This window comes from Austrofundulus limnaeus, unplaced genomic scaffold (assembly GCF_001266775.1).
Source record: "Austrofundulus limnaeus strain Quisiro unplaced genomic scaffold, Austrofundulus_limnaeus-1.0 Scaffold1274, whole genome shotgun sequence".
Taxonomy (NCBI): Eukaryota; Metazoa; Chordata; class Actinopteri; order Cyprinodontiformes; family Rivulidae; genus Austrofundulus; species Austrofundulus limnaeus.
The window spans coordinates 48,564-53,325 of NW_013953676.1; the positions used below are offsets into that span (position 1 = coordinate 48,564).

General features: G+C 43.3%; 1 protein-coding gene across 1 annotated transcript in view; it reads right to left on the minus strand.

Moving 5' to 3' along the window:
* LOC106534815 (adhesion G protein-coupled receptor B2) overlaps positions 1–1,112 on the minus strand; it is a gene marked incomplete at its 3' end in the record, with an annotated part of 49,145 nt that extends 48,033 nt beyond the window's left edge. Inside the window, 1 exon segment of the mRNA XM_014031579.1 lies at positions 154–1,112.
* Between the last annotated feature and the right edge of the window lie 3,650 nt (positions 1,113–4,762).

Consider the following 4,762-nt stretch of genomic DNA (forward strand, 5'->3'; position numbering starts at 1 on the left):
GATTAACAGCCTTGTGGAGTACATCGCCTGAAAGCTGCATCCTCAGGATGATTCCCACCTGTCCAGTCACATCAACCCCACCAAGCACATCAAGCGGACCATCATGAATCAAAGACACAAGTTTCTTTTTTTTTTATTTGTTGTTGTTGTTACCTGCTCGCTGTCAGCAGTAGTTATTTGAGGAGGAGGCAATTCCCCGATCGGTTCCGTGGATCCAAGTTAAGTTTCCCATCCATGGCACGTCTCAGACGGAGAAGTGGGGAGAGAAGAGAGCCTATTATTCATTCAGGGTTTGTGCTGCGCGCGGATTCTTCTCCCCTTTCCGCTGGTGTTAATACTCCCTCAGGCATCCCACTTCTACGAGTCCCAAAGCAACCAAAACGGGAAAGAAAACAAAGCAAACAAAAAAAAATGTAGGAGAGGGTTAGTGAAAGTGTAAAACAATAAATAAATAAAGCAAAAATGAGGAGTAGAAGCTAAAAAGATGGAATGGGAATCAAACGAAAGCGCAAACCAAGATAAACGCAAAATCTAAAAGTATAAAAAAAAGGGGGAAAAAAAAAGAAAGAAGAGGTTGATTTGTACGTGTCCAGATTTGTTCAAAGCGTAAATCCACGTCATATAATCTCCATGGTTTGGTGCAGAGAAGCGCACGGTATATTCCACGGCGATGGGAGGACGCGCTCACAGTCACAGCAGCAGGAAGAGGAGCGGAGTGGGAAGAGGGCTTTTTCTCTAATGATGTCCGGTACTCCAAGTCCAGAGAAGATCTTCATTTGAAGCAGACGTTTAAACGGAGAGAGCGAGGACACAGTGTGGGGTGGGTGGAAAAAAGAAAAAAAAAATCAGACAAGCATTTTTCCCCCGGAAAAAAAAAAAACCTTTTTGTCTTTTCTTTTACTCCGTTTTTTTATACTGTGGCTTTCCCCCTCCTCTCCTCGTCTGGTTGGGTTCTGTCTGCCTGCTCGGCTCTTCGGGACGGGGATCCACAGGCGAGCAGCTCGCAGTTGGGCATCTGGCTCCCCTGCAGTCGTTTCACGCGCAGGAGGAGAGAGATGCGCGCGCCCACGCTCCAGACGGGGATCCGTCAGGCGCGTTCACGATGGAACCCTCCTCCCCGCACACAAACACACTCACACACGCGCGCGCATGTTTCTCTCTTCAAACACGTAACTCCTGCTCTTCCTACCTCCACTGACGTCAGACAAGTTTTCAAATATGCACATATGATGAAAAAGAATAAAGTATATTTGTGATAAATTTGAAAATATTGCAATTACAGTCTATTTTTTTATTTGATGTATAGGGAAGCGGAATATTTGATATTTTGAAGGAGAGAGAGAGAGAGAGAGAGAGAGAGAGAGAGAGAGAGAGAGAGAGACCTCCATCCTACTATTATGACATGTCATTTTTGGTTCAGGATGGTAGGGTGGAACAGGAGATGGAGCAACAGATTGTTGCCTCATCCTCAGTAATGGAAGTGTTGCTTTGGTCAGTCATGATAAAGAAAGAGCTGAGTCAAAAGGCAAAGCCCTTGATTTACTGATCTATGTTCCAACTCTCACCCATGGTGATGAGGTGTGGACTGTGACCAAAAGACGAGATCCCAGATACAAGCAGCCAGAATGAGACTTCTTGGGGTGATTGGGCTCAACCTTAGGGTGTGTCTCAATTCATGAGCTGCATCCTCACAAGTGCACATTTGTTGGCCGTGTAAAAGTTATGTACAGTCAATTTCTTACCTGTTGTACAAGTCCTATTCTATAAAAAAATGTTCAAAATGTAAATCAAAACATTTGCAAAGTTCTCACAATCATATTTATTTCACCAATTGTTTTAAACCTACTCTCACCTATGGCCACAATTAGGTGATGACTGAAAAAGAGTTCTCTCCACAGGGTAGCTGGACTCTCCCTTAGAGAGAGGGTGATGAATTCAGTAATCCGGGAGAAACTCAGAGTAGAGCTTTTGCTCCTCCACACCGAGAAGAGACAGTTTAGGTGGTTTAGGCATCTAAGGATAAGGATATCTAAGGTAAGGATGTTCCCTGGACACCTCCCTTGAGAGGTGCTACATGCATAAAATAAATGTTGTATTTGATGGCAGGAACACATTAGTTTACTGGATGATTACTTTGATTTTACCTGTTAAGTATTATGCAAAATCAATCTTTTTGAGCTTTATATCCTGTTATGACATTCCGCATGTTTCAAAAATCCTTGAATCTTCTGTTGTAGCCATGTGGAGCTGCCTAAACACCTGCTGGTACCAATCATAATCTATTTGTACCTAGCTCCTCCCTTCTTTCCCCAGCTGAACTCCCAGCCTCCCCCAAAGCATTGCTGTGATGATGTGCTGAAGTGAGTGTTGTAAATGGTAGGAGCTTCTTAAAGAGACAGGTCAATTTCAAGGCGTTTAGATGGACTATAATCCAAAGTCTTTTTTAACATATAAAGCCTTGTTATGACAAATGAAGGTAACAATGTGTCTGGAAATATATATACTCCCTTTTAAGGTCTTCCTTCTTGGTTTGGCTCCACTCATAAAGATCTAAGGTTGGGACTGATCATGTTGCCAGCAGGCACGCTAGTGGCTGACAAGGTCTTTTCTGGAGAGGCAAGCTTTGCCGTATCAGGATTTCAGAAATGGTCAAAGGTGAGCAGCAAGCGACAAACAAACTTAGGAGACTAGGATTTCAAAATTAAGTGATTTCATTTACATGTCAGGAACAGGGGGTCCAGTGCTGCAAAGGGGAGGACAGATGATGGTGAGTTCCAATTTACAGACGAGATTGGTTTTATCAAGATGATTAAACAGGATTTTCTTACAGCACAGAGAGGAGGGTGTGGCTCCGAGGAGAGGGTCCAGTTTCCAAAGGTGAGTTTATACTGGCGAGTATATACAGGTGAGTCCATGAAATGTTTACAGGTTCCAGTAATGGTCGGAGACAGACAGGCAGCAGCACGGAGGGGATCAGGTGAGCGGCTCTCAGCTAATATCCTTAACAGGTTGACGGGGACACAGATCACTCAGGAGATCTTCTCTGCACTCAGGTAAGTAAACAAAGCAACAACGATTAACAATATTCTTGAAGGGGCTGAGGTGCTTTACCCTAGAGCATGCGATGCATCAGCGAAGATCCAGTCTTCTGAACAGCTTTAAGAACCCTGGGAGCTGATGATCCTGATAAGCAGCAGCTGCGGTGAGGTTGTTGACCAGTTAACAAATTAACAGGAGCAAAACAGCTAGGGAGGTCCATGTGTGTGTACCAATGTAGCGTGTGGTTAGAAATGTCTTGATGAGGTATTTATACATCTTCTTTGGGGCGCCTCTATTGCAATGCCTAGAAGACCGTTCACCATGCAGTATGACCTTAGGTATATCTTCCATTCTAGACACACGCCCTGTCCTGTGCAGTAGTGACTAAAAGAAGCATGGCCTTAGTACTGGTGGTCTCTGTCTGCTGGAGGACTAAGATGTTGGTTATATAATCGGTCCAGTGGTTGTCAAGGATGGAGTCCATCCTTAACTCAATGAGTTGGAGTGGCCTTTGGTATGTCACCCATTTCAGAGTCATACAAGAGGGTGGTTAGTACCACTGCTCTGTATACTCTGACCTTTGACCCTGTCCTCAGGTATTTGTTTGACCAGATGTTTTTATATGTGTATGTCTATCAAAAGTACTGTTTGCGTTTGTCAGCCTGTTATTAATTTCGTCAATATGGGTGTCTGCTAAAATTAAGATATGTGAACTGATTCACAGCCTTCAGCTCAGCTTTGTATATATTAATATATGGTGTATGGTACAGTTCATTGGGTGGTGGCTGATCGAGCACTTCAGTCTTCTTCAGACTCACTTCCAGGCCAAACTGTTGAGCAGCCTTCGCAGGTCACAACTTGCTGCATGGCTGGTTCTGCATGGGTAACAAGACCAGCATCATCAGCAAACAGAACATTGCAAATTAGCTGCTCTAAAGTCTTGGTGTGGGTCAGCAGGTGATTAAGGTTGAATAGGCTGCCATCCAAGCGATAGTGAATAAAGATGCCATCGCCATGGTTGAGATCCTACATGGCTTGTTTCAGCATCAGGCTAAAGAAAATGGAGAATGTTGGAGCCAAAACACAGCCCTGATTGACACCACTGGCAGTGGAAAGGACTCAGACTTGAGTTTTACTGGCCTTTAAATATTTTCTAGGAAATTATAATGGCACATATGAAAAGTAGTGTCAAAATGGAAGACACTATAATGGTTTAAACTGAATTGTTTGAAATAGCCTCTATTAAAAAAGTGCTGATTTTATTTTATTTTATTTGTTACCTCTGCCAAAGGAGGAGGTAATGGTTTCGGTTGCGTATGTCTGTCTGTCTGTGGACAAAATTACTCAAAAACTTATGGGCGGGTTTTCATGAAATTTTCACCACAAGTGAGTATTGGCCAAAGGAACACACCATTAAATTTTGCTGATGATCTGGATCACAATCCGGACCCAGGAACAGCCAATCAGCTTCAAGGAAGCTGACCGTAGACTTACAATCACATTGGATCATTCGTAGATGGGTCAGCTCCCCGACTGTAGACGTCCAATGGGATTGTCTGAAGTGGTGTAGAAGACCAATCACAAAGGCACTTGGAAATAAAACTTTAGACCGAATTGTTTTTAAGTCGAAAAACTTACTGTTTGAAGTTACTTTAAAGTAACAACAGATCATTATCATAAGACATCGGCCTGCGCATCCTAGCAATTTTGTATTTTGTGTTCA